The 21,997-nt window shown below is 38.1% G+C and overlaps 1 long non-coding RNA gene across 1 annotated transcript; it reads left to right on the top strand.

Moving 5' to 3' along the window:
* The first annotated feature begins 10,774 nt into the window (after positions 1–10,774).
* Positions 10,775–18,759, top strand: LOC132593356 (uncharacterized). The gene is made up of 3 exons (XR_009558736.1): positions 10,775–10,794; positions 16,478–16,525; positions 18,624–18,759. It is a non-coding gene; the product is annotated as an uncharacterized lncRNA (long non-coding RNA).
* Positions 18,760–21,997: the final 3,238 nt, after the last annotated feature.

Raw genomic sequence — 21,997 nt, 5'->3', positions numbered from 1 at the left:
TCTTTCTAACTTCCAATTTGAATAAAGGTTCATTTGTAGCTCTGAAAAATCAACTTTGATATTTTTTTCATCTCCAATTTCCACGCTATTAAGATTCTTTTCTGTAGATAACCAAAATATTTCAAGCATGTAGTAAAATGTAACAGAGTTTAGAGAGTTCAGCACTGGACTGGACAGCTTATTGTATGAACTATCTAAGTTCCTTAGCAACTCAAAAGTTTAGTCTTATTGTGTATGAGCCAACCAGGCTAATGAATTGAGCTGGGTACTACATTGTCCAGAGTGTTATGCTAGGAGTCATATTTCTTGTTCAAAACATATACAGAAAGTTCAATAATAATTATTATAATAATGTTAATAATAATTAGGAAGAATAGGAAGAAGAAAATGAAGTTGAAGAAAAACATATTAACATAATTTATTGATCACCCCACTATGCTAGGAATTTGTTCAATATACTTTTCATTTAGTAATGCATTTATCCTCAGTACAACTCATGAACATAAGTAGCATGATATAGTATTAAGTGTAACTTGGTTCTAAGCAGCAGAAACCAATCCTGTTTATCTACAGTAAACAGTGAGTTTATTGGAATTATCTAGAGGCTCCAGACTCAATGGAGGACACATGACCAGGATTATTGACTAGAAGAAACCAAGGAAGCTACAGAAGACTGGGCAGCAGAAACAGAGTGTTAGTCATGCCACTACAATCTGATGGCATGCCACTGCTCTTACTGCTGCTGTAATGAATATGACCACCTGCTTTCCTGATACCATTGTGTTAATGGCTTAGATTCAACAACCAAGAAAGAGCATCTGATGTACTGAACTTATATTACGTGCCCACTCTGTGGAGAAGCAAGGGAGGAACAAGTCTGTTTGGCTTAGATGATGGTTAATTTTATGTGTCAAGTTGGCTGGGCCACAGTTCCCAGATATTTGGACAAATGTTATTCTGTATGTTTTTATGAAGGTGCTTTATGGGTGAGATGAACATTTAAATCAGTGAACTCTGAGTATTGCAGACTACCCTCCATAAAATGGAGAGCCTCATGCAATTCAGTGAAGACCTTAATAGAATGAAGACTGATCTCCTCCCAGCAAGAAGGAATTCTGTCAGCAGACAGCCTTTGGACTTGAACTGAACTTTTTCCTGTGTCTCCAGCCTGCCGGCCTACTCCATTAGATTTTGGACTCACCATACCACACAATAGTGTGAGCCAATTCCTTAAAATAAATCTCTCTCTCTCTCACTCTCACATACACACATTCACATACCCTGTTGGTTCTAATTCTCTGGAGAACACTGACTAATACAGCTTATTTTGTAGGAAGTGGCTAAAACCTCCATAGAGTTCTACAAAATGAGTCATTACTCAAATGAATTTGGATTACTAATAAGAAGGGAGGGGCTCAGTAATGAACAGCCCCAAAGCAAGAAATGTCTATTACACATAATATATGAAGATGGTGTCTAAGTTCTGAGGGAAAGGAACTCAGAGATATGGAGTTAATCTGGAAAGAAATCACGGGAGAATCTTTTCTAAAGGAAGAGAGAGACATGAATTGGAAGAGCGAAAGAAGTAAGGTATTCTAAGTCAGGGGAATAAAAATGGGCACATGATCTCCCATTGAGGTGGCAATACAATGGTGTATGGAGGAAGCAATGCTGTGCCAGACCTTTGAATAGCCTGGAAGCCTGTTGGAAGCCAACTGCCATGTCAGAACTGCAACTACCTGGAAACCATCATGCTATGAGAAGTCAAAACCATCTGCAGAGGCCCAAGAGAAGGAGAGAGAAAGATAACGCACACAAGGAGCACCTAGGTGCAAAATGTAAGTGAAGAAACCTTTGAGGAAGTGTATTCTCCAGTTACCCTAGGTATCAAGCTGATATCAAGAATATCAAAGATGAAACATCAAACTGAGTCCTTCTTGGGCACCTTAGCTCTATATCACTAGTTAAATAAAATGGTTGTTTTATGCCATTATGTAGTTTTGGGTAGTTTGACAATGCAGTGGTAGATTCCTGTCACAGATACTATCCGCTTGATGTGGTACTCTAAAAGTTTGGAGATGTAGAACCAAATCAGGAGAACAAATGAGGTTCCTGAGGGTGAAGTTTAGAGAGTACGAAAGTCAAGGACTGAGGCTGAGAGATACCAGTATTAATGGTCAAGGGAAAAATACCCCAGATGTTAGTGAAGGAAATAGATGATCAGAGCAATCAGAATTAAATTAGGAAACACTGCCACTGAAGACCAAGATGTTGACAGGGGCAGTGAGGAACAATATATGTAGCCAGAGAACATGGGCTCAGTGAAGACAATTTATTTTATTAAGGTCCATATTGATCTTGTATAGAGCAATTTTAATAGAGTGAATAATGAAACTAAAATGGATAAAGAATGAGATTTGGTTTTGGTAAATGTTTAATAGTATTATGTTACTTTAGATTATTAACAACTATAAGTAAGCTCTCTTAAAAGGAAAAGAAATAAAAATCTAATGTGCGTTTTACTAGTATAAGTGTATTTTATAAATGATAAAATTTGTAAATAAAATGTGTTTAAATTTATTTTATAAGTGATAAAATATGTCTATAAATTTATTTTATAAATTTAAATTTATAGAACTTACTTATAAAGAAAATGCACGAGAAGAATAAGGCCATTTTAAAGATAGTAAAAATTTGAAATTTGGACTTGTGGTCCAAATTAATGGCTACTGTCTTCTTTCAAGTTGGCAACCCATTTATTCGAATACCATTTTGGTTTTGCACAATATTGAGGTACTCTGTGATGCTCCCTTCACTCTTTCAATCCTACAGAAGTGGACATGCATAGGGCTGGCACTTAAAAAGACCAGTGAAGGGCTTCCCTGGTGGCGCAGTGGTTGAGAGTCCGCCTGCCGATGCAGGGGACACAGGTTCGTGCCCCGGTCTGGGAAGATCCCACATGCCGCGGAGCGGCTGGGCCCGTGAGCCATGGCCACTGAGCCTGTGCGTCCAGAGCCTGTGCTCCACAAAGGGAGTAAGCCACAACAGTGAGAGGCCCGCGTACCGCAAAAAAAAAAAAAAGAAAAAACAGTGAAAAGTTAAAACTTCCTCATGAATTGCTCATTTGTAAGAAGGTCAAATATATATGGAGATGGCAAAGGAAGCTTTATTCCAAAATCTGCATAGAAACAATTTAACTTAGGAGTCAAGATGAGCTCCACAGATTCTTGTGTGTTAAAATATGCTATATATTGTCTTATGCATTTTTCTAGTTTTGAAATTAGTTAAAAATGTTTAGAAATTATATTTCTATGAAACATTCGTGTGACTCTTGAAGCTCCTCCAAAGGCTTCTATGGAAAACTACTGGTTTAGATTAAACAAAGGGAAATCTTCAAGGCACTTTGCCTTCAACAGAACTACTTTGGATGTAAAGCAATTTCATTTGAGTATAAAAATTATATTCTCCATGCTCTAGTCTGTGCTTATTTTATCTTAATTACTTGTGGTTTCACCAAATTTCAAATAAATGTGTTCTTTATTTTTTTTTGTAAAACTTCTCATGAAAATTGGGTAATTTCTTTCTGTATTATTTACTTTCTAGAACTTTCCCCTGCCTTTTTGGAAAAAGACTTTTATGGCCAGCTGTATGGCTCACTAAATTCTGCAAGGACAATGGGATAGTCTTTCAGTTTGCTTATATTATTAGCTATTATGTCAGTATTAAAGATATCAGAAGGCATTTTAGCCTCATAGATGAAGCAGACAGTCACTAAATAAGTACTGTGACACCTGTTAGTCTCAATCAAGACTTTAGGTATCATTAGCAAAGAAGCATGTTGGGCTTGAGTGGAGGCTCGGTCATCTTTACTTCAAGGTTGGAATTGCCCTAACTCCACTAATAGCTGTGTAATATGGACACCTCTGTTTTGGATACAAGAGGAAGGTAACTGTTCTGATGCTACAGTTTGTGAAATGTAACACCATTGTTTGATTCTGTTATTAAGTGCAGTTGTTCACACCTAACCACATATTTATCATCTTGCATTGTTATCTCAGGATATTTATTCTCTAATGGGACTCTAATAGCTTTGTGTGGGAGGTCTCATCTTTCCTATTTAGCTGTAAACTTTTCAAAGACAATGGGAAATAACTCAAAATTTTAGTTGCCACTGTGTACAGAATAGTTTCAGGCACAGACTAGGAATGCAATAGAGTTTAGCGAATTAATGTAGTATTTATTGAGTTCCTACGTCATGTCTGTGGCTATGCTAAGTGCTATGTGCACAATAGTAATATGGCACAGGTTGTACCTCCTTAATAAATTGAAAAAATTAAAAGTGTGTATAAATACACATATACAAACACACTCATATATACATATATATATGCGATGATTCACTTTTTCTATCACTGGTTCAAAATAGTGAGTTTTAGAACTTACTTGAATTTCAAACTTGTAATATTATTGATTTTATTGTAGATGATCCAGTATTTTTTGTTAATTTACCAAAGAACATTCCATATTAATAATGTTATAAAATATGGAGAATTTCTTTTTATTAAGAAAATTTTCAATTATTATCTTTATTCTTACTTTTTTTTTTTTTTTTTTTTCGGTACGCGGACCTCTCACTGTTGTGGCCTCTCCCATTGCGGAGCACAGGCTTCCGGACGCGCAGGCTCAGCAGCCATGGCTCACGGGCCCAGCTGCTCTGCGGCATGTGGGATCTTCCCGGACCGGGGCACGAAGCCGTGTCCCCTGCATCAACAGGCGGACTCTCAACCACTGCGCCACCAGGGAAGCTCCCTATTCTTACTTTTTAAGATAAGAATAATAACTTAGCAAGACACTTGTGAAAACTCTGTGTCTTAGTTCTTAATTATATTCTCTGTGTTGAAGCCTGATGAAGTTTTGTGTTTTCTGAGAAAACAAGTAAGGAAATGTTTCATGTTGGAGATTTCTATTCAGTGTGCTTTTCATGTTGGAGATTTCTCTTCAGGACCTGCATGATCTTGAATCCTTTGGACTTTGAGCTTTCCCTTAGGCCTCTACAACAGGAGTATCTTTTCTTAGCACAAGCTCTGGCCCAGGATTTCCCATTAGCACAGAACAAAGATCATTAGTTAAGGCTGGATGGAAAATTAAAGAAGAGAAAATCTGGGAGGTGTGGTAAAATAAACTTGGAATGTATGGTGAACCTTGTTTCACCATTCCCTTTTTCCCTAGAACCTCTCAGTTTCTGGCACGAAACAGAGGGTCTTCCAGGGTTTAAGCTCTGAACTTCTAATAAATGGTAAATCCCCCTCAGAATGAAACTAATGAGAGAATTCTTAAGGGAGTTCTCAAAATTACTGAAACACAGACAATTTGGAAAGAAGGGCAATTTCTCTTTCTGTGAAAAACTTGAATATACTGTTCAAAGGGATAGATAAATGCCTTACTTTTGGCAAATGCAAGTTCCCAGGCAGGACTTAGGGCTGCCCTGGCTGTACTCTGAGTAGTCAGAGGGTGCTATAGGTTTCAGAGAGCTATGGTAGAGTGTGGAGTGGATTACTGTGAATTCTAGTTGCTGGCATCTGAATTATTGCGGCTGATGGTTCTTTGATCTAGAACCCTGAAATAAATCTGGAAGCAGAAGGATATGCTAGTGTTGAGAGAGAGAAAGAAGGGAAAGGAGAGAATTGTTACATCTATTTTCACTAGTGAATATTGGCTTGCTGAAGAGTATTGATTTTTAATGGAAATTTTCTCTTATAGTGAAATATATAAGAATTAGCTGTGATTTAGATATATAAGTTGTATGGGCTTTCCAGTGGAATTTAAATTTCGTGATGCAAAAAGGACAGCATTTTGTATAACTGACATGAATAAAATAAAATAGTCTTATAAGAGATACTGAAGAGATACTGATAAAGAGAAATTTATTTTAAACAGAGAATCAGAAATAACAGGGAATGTTAATTTAATAAACTAATTACTCCTATCCTCAAAGTCATGAAAAGCAGCATATATAATTTTTTTAACATCTTTATTGGAGTATAATTGCTTTACAATGGTGTGTTAGTTTCTGCTTTATAACAAAGTGAATCAGTTATACATATACATATGTTCCCATATGTCTTCCTTCTTCTGTCTCCTCCCTCCCACCCTCCCTATCCCACCCCTCTAGGTGGTCACAAACCACCTAGCTGATCTCCCTGTGCCATGCGGCTGCTTCCCACTAGCTATCCACCCTACGTTTGGTAGTGTATATATGTCCATGCCACTCTGTCACTTTGTCACAGCTTACTCTTCCCCCTCCCCATATCCTCAAGTCCATTCTCTAGTAGATCTGTGTCTTTATTCCCATCTTACCCCTAGGTTCTTCATGACCTTTTTTTTTTTTCTTAGATTCCATATATATGTGTTAGCATACGATATTTGTTTTTCTCTTTCTGACATACTTCACTCTGTATGACAGACTCTAGGTCCAACCACCTCACTACAAATAACTCAATTTTGTTTCTTTATATGGCTGAGTAATATTCCATTGTATATATGTGCCACATCTTCTTTATCCATTCATCTGTTGATGGACACTTAGGTTGCTTTCATGTCCTGGCTATTGTAAATAGAGCTGCAATGAACATTTTGGTACGTGACTCTTTTTGAATTATGGTTTTCTCAGGGTATATGCCCAGTAGTGGGATTGCTGAGTCATATGGTAATTCTATCTTTAGTTTTTTAAGGAACCTCCATACTGCTCTCCATAGTGGCTGTATCAATTTACATTCCCACCAACACTGCAAGAGTGCTCCCTTTTTTGGGCTCCCCTGGTGGCGCAGTGGTTGAGAGTCTGCCTGCCAATGCAGGGGACACGGGTTCATGCCCCGGTCCGGGAAGATCCCACATGCCGCGGAGTGGCTGGGCCCATGAGCCATGGCCGCTGAGTCTGCGCATCCGGAGCCTGTGCTCCGCAACGGGGAGAGGCCACAACAGTGAGAGGCCTGCGTACCGCAAAAAAAAAAAAAGTTCTCCCTTTTCTCCACACCCTCTCCGGCATTTATTGTTTGTAGATTTTTTCATGATGGCCATTCTGACAGGTATGAGATGACATCTCATTGTAGTTTTGATTTGCATTTCTCTAATGATTAATGATGTTGAGCATTCTTTCATGTGTTTGTTGGTAATCTGTATACCTTCTTTGGAGAAATGTCTATTTAGGTCTTCTGCCCATTTTTGGATTGGGTTGTTTGTTTTTTTGTTATTGAGCTGCATGAGCTGCTTGTAAATTTTGGAGATTAATCCTTTGTCAGTTGCTTCATTTGCAAATATTTTCTCCCATTCTGAGGGTTGTCCTTTGGTCTTGTTTATGGTTTCCTTTGCTATGCAAAAGCTTTTAAGTTTCATTAGGTCCCATTTGTTTATTTCTGTTTTTATTTCCATTTCTCTAAGAGGTGGGTCAAAAAGGATCTTGCTGTGATTTATGTCATAGAGTGTTCTGCCTATATTTTCCTCTAAGAGTTTGATAGTGTCTGGCCTTACATTTAGGTCTTTAATCCATTTTGAGTTTATTTTTGTGTATGGTGTTAGGGAGTGTTCTAATTTCATACTTTTACATGTACCTGTCCAGTTTTCCCAGCACCACTTATTGAAGAGGCTGTCTTTTCTCCACTGTATATTCTTGCCTACTTTATCAAAGAAAAGGTGACCATATGTGCGTGGGTTTACCTCTGGGCTTTCTATCCTGTCCCATTGATCTATATTTCTGTTTTTGTGCCAGTACTATACTGTCTTGATTACTGTAGCTTTGTAGTATAGTCTGAAGTCAGGGAGCCTGATTCCTCCAGCTCCATTTATCATTCTCAGCATTACTTTGGCTATTCAGGGTCTTTTGTGTTTCCATACAAATTGTGAAATTTTTTGTTCTAGTTCTGTGAAAAATGCCAGTGGTAGTTTGATAGGAATTGCATTGAATCTGTAGATTGCTTTGGGTAGTAGAGTCATTTTGACAATGTTGATTCTTCCAATCCAAGAACATGGTATATCTCTCCATCTATTTGTATCATCTTTAATTTCTTTCATCAGTTTCTTATAATTTTCTGCATACAGGTCTTTTGTCTCCTTAGGTAGGTTTATTCCTAGATATTTTATTCTTTTTGTTGCAATGGTAAATGGGAGTGTTTTCTTAATTTCACTTTTAGATTGTTCATCATTAGTGTATAGGAATGCCAGAGATATCTGTGCATTAATTTTGTATCCTGCTACTTTACCAGATTCATTGATTAGCTCTAGTAGTTCTCTGGTAGCATCTTTAGGATTCTCTATGTATAGTATCATGTCATCTGCAAACAGTGACAGCTTTACTTCTTCTTTTCCAATTTGGATTCCTTTTATTTCTTTTTCTTCTCTGATTTTAGCTGTGGCTAAAACTTCCAAAACTATGTTGAATAATAATGGTGAGAGTGGGCAACCTTGTCTTGTTCCTGATCTTAGTGGAAATGCTTTCAGTGTTTCACCACTGAGGACGATGCTGGCTGTGGGTTTGTCATATATGGGCTTTATTATGTTGAGGAAAGTTCCCTCTATGCCTACTTTCTGCAAGGTTTTTATCATAAATGAGTGTTGAATTTTGTTGAAAGCTTTCTCTGCATCTATTGAGATGATCATATGTTTTTTCTCCTTCAATTTGTTAGTGTGGTGTATCACGTTGATTGATTTGTGTATATTGAAGAATCCTTGCATTCCTGGAATAAACCCCACTTGATCATGGTGTATGATCCTTTTAATGTGATGTTGCATTCTGTTTGCTAATATTTTGCTGGGGATTTTTGCATCTATGTTCATCAGTGATATTGGCCTGTAGTTTTCTTTCTTTGAGACATTTTTGTCTGGTTTTGGTATCAGGGTGACGGTGGCCTCGTAGAATGAGTTTGGGAGTGTTCCTCCCTCTGCTATATTTTAGAAGAGTTTGAGAAGGATAGGTGTTAGCTCTTCTCTAAATGTTTGATAGAATATACCTGTGAAGCCATCTGTCCTGGGCTTTTGTTTGTTGGAAGATTTTAAATCACGGTTTCAATTTCAGTGCTTGTGATTGGTCTGTTCATATTTTCTATTTCTTCCTGGTTCAGTCTCGGCAGGTTGTGCATTTCAAAGAATTTGTCCATTTCTTCCAGGTTGTCCATTTTTTTGGCATAGAGTTGCTTGTATAATCTCTCATGATCCTTTGTATTTCTGCAGTGTCAGTTGTTACCTCTCCTTTTTCATTTCTAATTCTATTGATTTGAGTCTTCTCCCTTTTTTTCTTGATGAGTCTGGCTAATGGTTTATCAATTTTGTTTATCTTCTCAAAGAACCAGCTTTTAGTTTTATTGATCATTTTATCGTTTCCTTCATTTATTTCTGATCTGATCTTTATATTTCTTTCCTTCTACTAACTGGGTTTTTTTGGTTCTTCTTTCTCTAATTGCTTAAGGTGCAAGTTTAGGTTGTTTATTTGAGATGTTTCCTGTTTCTTTTTTTTTTTTTTTTTGGTGGTACGCGGGCCTCTCACTGCTGTGGCCTTTCCCATTGTGGAGCGCAGGCTCCGGACGTGCAGGCTCAGCGGCCATGCCTCACGGGCCCAGCCCCTCCACAGCATGTGGGATCCTCCCGCACCGGGGCATGAACCCCTGCCCCCTGCATTGGCAGGCGGACTCTCAACCACTGCGCCACCAGGGAAGCCCTCCTGTTTCTTAAGGTAGGATTGTATTGCTATAAACTTCCCTCTTAGAACTGCTTTTGCTGCATCCCACAGGTTTTGGGTTGTCATGTTTACATTGTCCTTTGTTTCTAGGTATTTTTTGATTTCCTCTTTGATTTATTCAGTGATCTCTTGGTTATTAAGTAGTGTATTGTTTAGCCTCCTTGTGTTTGTATTTTTTACAGATCTTTTCCTGTAATTGATATCTAGTCTTATAGCGTTGTGGTTGGAAAAGATACTTGGTATGATTTCAATTTTCTTAAATTTACCAAGGCTTGATTTCAGCATATATAATATTTGACTTGGGTTACATTGTACTATGATATCTCAGTGAAAAGTGATTCAACATTTTTGCATCTGTATTTTTTGTGGACATTATGGACATTACTGGTTGATTATTTTTCTTCTGGATTGTTTGCATTAATATAGATATAGTCTTTGTAATTCAAAAAATGGAAATCTAATAGATTGACCTTAACTATTACACATGAATCTGAACTTGCAAGGCAATAGTACAAATTACAAAAATATCCCTTTCTCTATAAGGAAGATCAAGATTAAGTTTACAAACTGAAAAACATTTCATTGTTTTGGAGTTGTCTTTCCCTGGTCAAAATATCTTTTTCATGCTTAGAAATGCTGACTACACTTTTAAAATGAGGATTTTATGCTTTAAACTTCAAGTCAATAAATTCTCATATAGGGTAAGAGTTTTTGTATGGAAATTGAAGAGAAGTTGGTGATTATTCCATCATTATTAGCAATATATATTTAGTCATGAGAAAATGTCACTTACATTTTCAAATTTTGATACCCAGGTAAAACTTATCAGATGGGGTTACTTTCACACCCTCTCTAAAATGTCTGTTTTTTAAGGAAAATCTCCATCTACATCAGAGGCCAGCAAAACTTGAACACATGTCCTAGAAGACACATTTTGGTAAAGACAATTTTACATTTCCGGAATGTTTTAATCATTGCTTCTTCCCTCCTCATGCCCTTTACTTTCTTCCTTTTATTCTGAATAGGAAGCTGTTGAGTTTCTCCTTGAGGACAACACGGCACAAATGGTTAGCATCATTTTTCTCTTTTCCTCTGCTTTTACCCTGTTTCTGTAGTAACCTACTCTTAAATATGTCACTGATGGTTAATATTTAAAGGCTTATCAAATTTCAGAATTCTACATGTTGGTTCACAAAGATCAATTCAAATACTTAACAGTACATAGGGCTCAGAGAGAAGCTTGGTATCATCTATTCTCAGCATCAAAGAGGGCATGTCCATCCTATTCTCTATTCTAAGTTTTCATCTTCGTTGTTATGGAGTTGGTTCTGGTCCCTGTCCAGCAAGGACTGATGAGAAAAGTCTCTTCTTAGTATCAAAATCTGCCTTGCCACTTCCCATCCTTAATAAGCTGTGAGTACATAATTAATAAATGGGATGGGCTACTGGGGATGGGTGGATGAGTCACCACTTTCCCACCCAAAGGAAGGAGCGGGCTTAAGTAGCAGTTGATACTCCTTGAACTGCCTTCTGTTTGTGTAGTTTTTGCTTGTTCAGTGGAATATTCAATCCGAGGTGATTCCCTTCCATGGGGGATAAAGGGAGGAAAGAGAAGGGAGATGAAATGCCTGGTTCTGGGGGAAGTGATTTTAGAGAAAGAAGAGCCTGAAGAGGATTTTATGCAATTTTTCAAGGTAAATATTCTTCTGTAACATGAATTCTTCAATAAAAACTCTCTTTGTGCTAATTCATTATGAGTGAGGTGTGTTTCTGGGGTGAGCAGGGTTGAAGTGAGGGCAGAGGCTGCACCATAGGAGGCCACCATATTTGAGCAAAGGGCTACAGCCCACTTCTCTCTTAGCCTCCTCACTAAGACTCCCATCCTTGCTGAAAATTTGTTGCTTTTAAAATCTTAGCAAATTTGGGGGAAGAATCATTTTGAAAACCTAACCTCTGTAGGCCTCATTTTTCTCATCTGTGAATGGGGGTAGTAAAAATACCTGTCTCATAAGATCATTGGGTATATTAATGCAAGTAACCTCTTTAGCACAGTACCTTACATGGGGCACTCAGTGTCTGTTAGATATTTTTCTAATATCAACAATTTGTTAAAGACAGCAGTTGCTTCAATAGAAAAGTGGAGTCAGCAGATCTGGATGACTTCCTTGCAGTTTAATAAAACAACTGGCTCAAATCAGCCCAGGCACACCAGTTATTATGAGATCACATAAAAGACCAGAATGTTCCTAAAAAGGGAGAAAACTTAGGCTAAAGTGTCATATATATTCATATATATGTGAATGATACTGAAAATTACAGGGAATAAAAGAGAAAGATTAATACTAAAGTCAATTTGAAGGCCCCTTGAAAAGAAAATGGTTTTATATTTGTAAAGAATAAATCCTTTCATATTACTCTCATCCAAGTTACTGAAACACTGAAGACTGATAGATCTGCAGTTGAATTTAAAAAAGAGATCTACATCATGATTCCAGAAAAATCTTAAAAAATTTTCCAGAATAATAGATTCCAGATTCTTTATGCTCTTATTCTAGGCCAGGTATATCTAACACCTTTAACATTTTTGTTTCATTTAATAGTCACAATCTCTCCATGTTAGTAGATATTATTAGCTCCACTCTGCAGATTAGAAAACTATCCAAGTGAAAAATAAATATCATTTTGTTAATGTATATTTTAAATCTTTTCTTCTCTAATAAGTCCATTTTGAACCTATATACTAACCTTTCTCACTTTCCATCAAAACAAAATAAAATTTAAAAGTACTACTTAAATTCTATGGCTCTCTTTAGCTATATCTTACTTCTCACCCTTTTCATTATAAAGACATAAGGTTGGATTTTGCCTAGACAAAACAATTAGAGAAGATGCTAGATTTTATGTGAAATACATAACCAAAGTTGCACTACTTGATTTTTGAACCCCTCACATATTAAGAATATAAAATTAATCCAGGGTTAGAAATAAAGGAGAATATATTTTTTGAGACAGATATTTGAGGAGAACTTCTGGAGTGCTGTGAGTCTATCTCCCCCTTTCCTTCTGCCCACAGGAATGAGGGGTACAACTTCTTAACTCTACATCTTTTAAGAGGGACTTCAAGGGGACCACTTAAGGAATCTGATATATATGTAGCTAGATATGTATATATATGTGTGTGTGTGTGCATATGTATGTATATTATGTATATGATAACACACATATATGAATGATTCCTAATATGCATGCATATATAATATAAATGTGTATTTGTGTGTATATATTTGTGTATTCTCTGCAGTTGGAGGAAATTGTAAGCTTGTGCTTGATTTACACCTGAGAAAGTGTGACCTGCTTGTGGTGGTGTCCAGCAGTAAGAGGCTGTGAGTTGTGTTATTGGAGACCGTAGTGGGAAATTTGCAATAAGCAGCCGAAAAAGAGGCACTGCCTAGGTCAAGGGAGTTGTTTTCAGAGGGTCCACCCAAGCGTCTCTACAAGATGCCCAGGGAAAGAAAGAATCAGTGTTAACAGAGTATAGAGCCATATAGAGTGTAACAGTACCAGTCAAGGCCTGTTCTCAAGGCATTAGGAAAAAAAAAACTGCTGTCAAGTGGAAAGGAGAGAAGGCAACCACCTCTGTCTTGGCCTGGGCTCCTTAAAAATGAAAGTCCTATTGAAAGCTTATATGTCAAGACTGTATTGGAAAGTGCAATCTCAATATGGCAAGATCAAGGGAAAAGGGAAGTAAGGCAGGCAGGGAAAGAGGAAGTTCCTATACCAGGTGGCACATCACTGAGCATGCTATAGCTTCACCAGGACACAGAGCTGGTTGCTTGTTCCTAGGGCACCTCTTCCAGACAGGCATTGTCAAGCCACTGTTCCTTAGAATATTCCCTCAATAGAAGTAATAGAGAGGCATTCACCTGCTGGTTTTTACCCATATGTGGTCACTCTTTGGTTCAAGTTCAACTCCTGAGGCATTAACTTCCCTACTTTTGACCCTTGACCCAGGTTGTGTTTTCAGGCCCTCTGGACAGCCACTAGGAAAGCCAGACCTTGTGCCTTGCAGTGCATGGCTTCCTCATGAATGTGAAAGTGGGCAGAGAGTCAGAGTCTCCACAGGTCCAGTTAGGTGGGATTAAGTGCAGAACCAGTGTGAGTACATCATGGCCAACATGAAGAAGCTGAAAAACCTAACACGGTGTCAGTATACGAGGCAACAATGAAGGTTGCTGAGGCTGCCCTTGAAAGTGGCTGAGGTTTAGAAGGCAGGTGGGGCAAGATGAGGTGCCTCTCTGAAATCCCCCTCTTCATGGAGGGAGGAGGAGCAAATATTTATCTTTGAACAAACCTTGAAAGTTTGTTTATTATGTTGTCGGGACAATTTTACATATTGAACTGAAGCTGAAATAAGAGAATTTATTATGAGAATCTACCTATGAGAATAGATATCTATGAGAATCTATGAGAATTTTTACTAACTGAAAGAAGAGTCATAGAATCTGCCTAGTTTTTATCCAGGGGCATGAAAGGATTATCCACACTGAAGACATTTAAAGAGTTAATAAAATTAACTTCACAAATGTATCTTAAGATTTCTGCACTTTCAAGTCATTGATTCTGCTCCAAGCTCTTAAAATGAACTTTATTCCACTATCTCTGCTTCTTCACTTCCCATAGCTTCCTCATGCACCACCATTATTCTTTAGCTCAAATCACTTCACTCGAGCTACTCAGACGAGTATTACCACTAATGTTATAATTGCGCAAACTGATAGCTCTTTTAAGTCCCAATATCACTTGATTTCTCTGCAGCTTTTGTCTGTGCTCACCACTATTTATTTTTTTAATATTCTCCTGTGTCAGATTCTAAGATACAAAGCTTCCTGGTTCACTTTCCACCTCCTGGATCAGTCCTTTGAATCTCCTTCTTCTTCTTTTATACCCACTCCCTCTTCTATACCCAACTTAAAAAAAAAATTAATGACCTTTGGGGTTTACTCCTCAGCTCGTGCTTTCTTGACTCTGTGTCTTTCCCCAGGATGAGTTTTCTTTTCTCTGCCAACCCCCAGCAATTATGAACTCAAATCCCAGAGAGCTCCTTATCTATAGGACATCTCTCTTTCAAATTCAACATGTCCCAAAACTGAACTCTTCATCTTTTACTTCCAAACTGGCTACTTCTTCTGGAATTTACTATCTTGATTTATTGTACCATTAATCACACCACCACCACCACCACCACCACCCCGCTGAAGTCAGTAACCTGGGAATGATCCCAGACTTCTCATGGACCTTCATTTCCACATCAAAGCAATCACCGAGCCCTGGAGATAAAACCTCATGAATCTATCTGTTCCATGTCATCCTCACTGCTACTACCTTAGATTAGGCCTTCAGTGGGTCTGACCTGGATGTTACCTTAGCCTCCGACAGCATATTCCTGAAACCATTTCTATCATTTTAAATTTTGGATCTATGCTATCACAAGAGATGTCTTTATAACTTTTTTCTAAAAATAAAATTATAAAAACTCTTCCAACTCTCTTTGGTCTATAAAAGAAATGACAAATTTCATAGCAGCGCAGTCAAAGCCCCTATGATCTGAGCACTGTTGATCTACTAGCTTTAGAATAAGAGAGTAATATGACAAACATAGAGCATGTACTTTACCATCATCCAGTCCTGGGTTCTCATCCTGGCTCTGCTACTCACTGTCTGTCTGACCATGAGCAAAGTAATAACCCCTCTGAACTTTAGGTTTTTCATGGGCAAAATATGGGTCAGTGTATATAACCATGGTGAAAATTAAATGGAACAATGTATGTGATGCATCCAGCACATAGACAATGATCAATACATTTTCCTTTCCTCCTTCCCTCATTTTATTCCCTTTACCTTATGTGTCAGCATGCTGGTAGGCATGAGATACCTTGAATCTATTTTTTGGTTCCATCCATTTATGTCATATAATATTCTCTGTAAGAGTAACTCCCTCTTTCCTGCTGGAAAGTTACTTCTCATTCTAGAAGACAAGGCTGCAGGGTCACTTCTGCAAAGCACCCCCTAACACCCAAGACAAAGGTAAACACTCCATTCTCTTTTTAAAACCTCTTTCCATATCTTGTCCAGTTGCCAAGTCAGCTCTTATGTCACTGTTTCGTAATAATGAGGCACTTGGGCGTGGAGGGTACATAGCCAGTCATGTAATGCTATTCTTAAAAGCTGCCATGATACCAATATAAATTTAAAAAATGCATAAAAGCACCTCTGAAATGATCTTCTCATTATTGTGAAATCATGCATTGGCCAACTGTTTGCATGGTGGTCTTTACCATTAAAAATGAGTGCGGGAAATTTGTATGGGATTGACTGAAAATTATTATGTTTTATAAAACAAGACTTAGGAGAAAAGGCTGATTGTACTGATATTACTCGGTCCAAAGAAGAGGTAGAAATCGTTGAATAACAACTCTCAATCATGTTGTATTTTAACGTAGAGGAGACAACTGGGCATTTTCTGGCATCAGTGAGTACCAGATGATTGTGAATAGCGTAAATTGCCACAGGAAATGTAGATACAGTAACAGAAAAATTTCTTGAGGGTGAAGGATACTAAATAATGAAGTATTTCTTCCAAGTGGCTGTGACAATTCCTCAATACCATCTTTCCAAGTTTGTTTAACAGTGATTCCTCTTGAATGCTGGAGAATGGACCAGTTTGCTCATCAAGGTCTTCTCCACCCACAGGATCCCATGAATGCCATCAAATAAAGAAGACTTCACTCTTGTGCAAATGTAAGCATAATAAGTTTTTCTTAAAGCTATTAAACCCTTTGTATTGTAAGCAGTACTTGCACCAGGGGAGACTAAGGTTCACAGATGGATAGCATAAACCCATATAATTATACTACATATCTGCAAATAATTAATTTGGCTTTGTGCATGTAATTTGTGTGTCATTGCCCAAACATTCCCTTACAACAATACAACTCAAAATGTGCTGAACGGGGTGACAAGCTCTTTAGTCGTCATAGTGACATATTTCCAGAATAAGTGACACCAGACCTAAAAGTAGACAGTTGGTCTGTCTTCCATGAGGCCTAAGAGTAGTTAATAGGTGATTGAGGAGTGATTGTAAAGGCGAAGGGGTTCCAGACAGAGAACTGTCACGTCATGAGCCAACAGTGTGTGGGAAGTTGGCAGCCAGTCAGATGGAGACTAAACTGGGCTTTACTACTGCTCTTTACTTCCAGTGAACTGGAGACACGCATCTCCTAATGTGTTTTCTCTTTCCTTTCCTTCCCACTGATGATTATGACTCAGTATGGCGACTGACCAACTTTTCACTTCCACACATTCTGATCTGACTTCCAACCCCCCTCCCTTGCTCTAATACAGTTTTGCCCCAGAGCAGTGGCTGAGTCTAAATCTGCCAATGGCAGCATGTTATCTGCTCCTAACATTCTTGGACTAGGATCAAAATGACGTAACCCTTCAGGGAAAGTTCAGGACTGCTTTTTGCAGCTATATAGCAGCTGCCTGCTGACTATAGAACGTTGTAAGAATGGGCTCAGCGGTTCTTAACTAGGGGCAGTATCACCCCTGATGGGGTTTGTATTTGTATGGGGGCCTTTCGGCACCATTGATATTTGATAGCCAGAGATGCAAATGTCTTGTAACATTTGGGACAATTCAGCAACACAAAGATTTGTTTCACGCCAAAAGCCAATAGTGACTCTGCTGAGAAGCAGGTTAGATTTAGAACTGCCCCAATGTTGGCCTGAATAGCCAGGAAGCAACCTAAAGGCACCTTGCTTCTCTGCCCAAGGAGATTCTGTGTGAAAGAAAATATGGTTCTATTTTATTTGCCTGAGAACCAGACTCTTATTATAAAAGGGGACAATTAATTTCATCTAAGAACTTGAGATCATAATAGGAGATCTAGACCCAGAGTCTGTTGAGGGCTTTGAGCATTTCTACTATTCCAGTCCAATAGGAAAAAAAACAAGTGCATTTGAAAGGTAAGTGTCATTTAGTGAAAATCCCCTGTCTCATAAAAGCTTTAGAAAACTCTATCTTTGAATACCACTTCAGCACTTATTAGCTGTGTAACCTTAGCCTATGTGCTTACTCCTGAACCTCTATTTTCCTATCCGTAGAAGTGTTATTGTACCACATGGGTTGTTGAGAAAATTAGTTTAATGCTTAAGTCCCACCACAGTATCTTGGTGCTTGAAAAATGGTAGCTAGCTAATAATAATAAATAATTACTAATATTAGTAATAGTGTAATTATTCAGAGTAAGAAAAAATGAACCCTGTTATCTGAGTCCAACTGATATTCCATTCAATGTCTTCTGTAAAACAAATGTAATACTTAAGCCTTGATGAGATAGTAAACAAGTAACACTCTTTGGTAATAAATGTACAAAATATGTGTGGGGGAGGAATGTGGTAAAGAGGAAATTACTTTGGTTTCTGGTACTATTTTTTCTTTATATTAATTGTATGGCTCCTTCCCATCCCAGGTCTGGTTGCCTTTAACTTTAGAAGCTGAGAACCTCTTCGGGGGCTAAAGATTCAATTATTCACTGTTATAATACTATCCATTAAAACCCTCTACTGTGAGTTCTGTTGCTGTGAGCTTTCATTTAGAAGAACTATTGTGTAATTAGCAGAATCTTGGTATAATTCAGTTTTGGAGGGTGAGAACATTGAAACCATGGGCCCTTGCTCTATTCATCCATCATGTCCGTCTGTGTACAAGAAAGAGCTATACTACGTTGAAGTACAGATCTTCTTAGGGAAAAAAAATACAGTGCTCAACAAGATGACTTTTTGAATTCATATAAGACAAATAATTGTCCTGTGTCATTTCTTCCTATCAATTCCAGATGCATGCAAAGATTTACCAGACTTTTCAGTAGTTGCTTTGCTGCTCTTGTCTCCAGTGAATCTATAAGAAGATCTATTTTTCTCCTGAAACATTACTCTGTTGCCCATTCTCCCCTACATGGCCGAAATGTTCAGGTACAGTGGTTGTTGATGTGGTGCAAGGGTGCTGTCCTAGCTGCATAAATGGTAATACAATTTTAAGTTCTCTAACAGAGACTTAGCAGATGCCAATCTAGTTTTCAGTTGTACCTAAAGGGATTTGCTAGAAACTGCTTTAAATAAAATAGGACAATGCTTAAGAAAAGGCAGCTTTCAAGTTACATGCATGTCCCAGAGCCTTTTCTTACAGGGGCCTTAGACTTAAGAGTTTGGCCCCTTCCACGGCTGCCTCATTCATAGCCTGTGTTCTTGATTCATAAGAATAGAATATATGTTCTTTCTCCATAAGTGTCAAGTGCAGGATCCCAGTTGGTTTAATAAGCCATTTATAAAGCATTGAAAAGCTGAAAAATTGGAAAAATATCTTTAGGGAAATATTGGTTGATTAAGTCAATTATCCAAAAAGAATAGCATAGAAAAATATACAGTTCAATTATATGTAACATAAATTGTTAGTGTTTTATAGTAATTATGCATAACATTCAACTTTATTATTATATCACTATAATAATGTTATATTACAATTTCATATTTAGATTTAATGAATAACTAATTGACCATGGTTAATCATTTTAATCATTTTAAATAAAGGGAAAGAGTTATCGGTCAATGAATTAAGGTGATCAGAATATAAAACTTTATTGTCTGCCTGAACATGATTCCTGTGGAGGTAGAGAAAATATTCTCAGTACACTGACTGCACTTCTGTCCCCAGAGTTGTATTTGCATTCTAAAACATTGGAGCAGGTGGAGCTAAGGCATTGGGAGGGAGGGGTCAGCAATCTGGTCCTTACTGTTGTCTGTCTATTTATGCAACCCTGAACCAACTGTCCCGTCTGGTCCTTAGAGCTTGCAGACATCTCTGAACTATCTTCATTTCTGTCTGCAGGGTCCCTTCAGATTCTGGCACAACTGAGGTTTGAACAGGACTGGTTAAAGTGCTGGAACTCTTAACCAATTCGTTTTAAGTGACTTTGTGATCATCATGGTGTAGCTGCCACTTTTGACATTAAAGGTGACTAAAGAAATTGTGACTGTGAGCAAGAATGAAAGGGCCTGATTGTATCAGGTGCCAAAGCATAAGATACCACCTAAGAAAACTCAGAACCGTTTGGGAAGAATTTTTTGAAGGCTAGATCAGGCAGAAATAGAACGAGATCATATTGATGATTATTGTTGTTATTACCTTATCTTACTCAGAGGTTAGTATAGTCCGTGAAATATGAGTTTAACTCATCTTTCTAAAAATTCATAAGATAAAAATGATACATATACAATGGATAAGAGGGAATTTTCATCAAACTTCCAGATCTCAACTCAATTCCTTTAAAAAAATTGTCGTGTAATTCCAAGATCCTTATGTTTTCAATCCCCATGGACAGCTCTTCAGAAATTCATAAAGATGTAAAATGCTTCAAAAGAGATGGAGAATGTTCAGAACAAGAGCAGGGAAATTATCACTTGATAGGTGATGAGCATTGTGAGAAACAAGTTTGCCTTTTTTCATTCCTTTCCTGGTTATTTTTCCCATCACATAAGGAAGAAATGAAACACCAGAAAGAATCAGGTTATCATCATCTACACTGGTTCCTGTCATTGGTTAAGTATTAATTTAATAGCGCATCCTTCATAGAAGAAGCTGCTTCCTGACCCACCGTTCCTGGTGCGTACGTTTTGAGCTGTTTCCCAGGCATGCCACAAAGCAGGAGGAGTTTCTTGGTCACTGTGGGGCCTGCTCCTCTAAAGCAGGAGTTTTCAATCTTCATTGTTCTGGTTGCAGAACCCTTTGTTTAAAAGCCCAAGATGTAAACCAGATGAACACAGAGCTGCTCTGTTTGAAGCAGGCACTTGAGGGGGCTCATTGTTTTGCTCTTTCACTTCTCCGAGGGCTCTGAAGACCCTTGCTCTATAGCAATTCTAACTTCCTTATTAAAATCAAATTCAGGAACACCATGGGCTTTCCCTGGAAGGAGAATGTCCACATGGAGAAGCACAGCTTACTGAGTGTCTCTCTTTGCTTCCTTTAGTTTTACATTTGATTTAGTCCCATTCCCACCTTTGTGATGTGATCCTATTAAGCCGTTGGCCCTGGGCTTTTCTTCACAGACATGATAAGGAAGTGATTTTCTACTCCTGAGAACCAAGGAGCCACACTCTTAAACTGTAAGCCCAAGAAGGATAGAGACTGTGTCTGTTTTGTTGAGCGTTGCATTGCTGAGGCATAATGCTGCGCCTGGCACATATTGGGCATTCAGTCAATATTTGTGGACTGACTAAATGAGGGGGTAAAGGAATAACCAGTGGGGGAAAAGCACAGAGAGTTCAGGAGATAAAAAAAGTGCCATCAACGAAGTATGTATTTTTCTAGAGCTGTTATAGCAGCCTTGACACTAGGCTTGTGAACTTGTCTCATCTCATTCTCCATTTTGAGTCAGATGGCCCCAAGGGGCCCTCACAGCTTTACTCGGGCTGTTATGACTTATTGCTTAGCCAGTTTCACTTAGTACCATCTTAAAACTACCCTACGGGGATGGTTTATATACTCTTCTCTATGGCGTACCTTAGTACACCCACGATTGAGACAAAGGGAGTCTGATGCTTTCCCTCAGTTAGTGGAAGGCACTGCTTTACTTTATGGGGTTTTTTTCTTTTTGCTTGTTTGTTTTGTCTACGAAGTACTAGAAATTACCTCATCTATCAGATTAGCCCATTCCCCATACATAGTAGATGAGCTTGGCTCTTGCAGTCCTGAATATATAACTGTATTTAAATACAATTCATTATAATAAGAATGGTATTTATAGATTAATAGTAGCAAATATTAATAGCAGCAAAATGATCCCCTGATATCTACAGAAAGCACTCAGAATAGGGGAAGGGTCATTGGAGAGTGGAGTAAGCTGAATAATGCTCCCCCAAAGGTATCAGTTTCTAATCTCTGAAACTTGTAAATGTTACCTTATAAGGGGGGAAAAAGAAGGCCTATGTAGATGTGATTAAGTTGAGAATTTTGAGATAGGGAGATTATCCTGGACAATCAGGGTGGACCTTAAATGTAATGTCTTATAAGAGAGAGGCAGAGGGAGGTTTGATACAGACAATAGAGAAGAAGATACACATGCAGAAGAGAAGGTGATGTGAAGACAGAGGCAGAGACTGGAATGATGAGGCCACAAGCCAAGGAATGCTGGCGGCCACCAGAAACCGGAAGAAG

This window comes from Globicephala melas, chromosome 14 (assembly GCF_963455315.2).
Source record: "Globicephala melas chromosome 14, mGloMel1.2, whole genome shotgun sequence".
Lineage (NCBI taxonomy): Eukaryota > Metazoa > Chordata > Mammalia > Artiodactyla > Delphinidae > Globicephala > Globicephala melas.
Note: the sequence above shows the minus strand (reverse complement) of the source record. Positions and strands in the feature narration are given on the sequence as shown.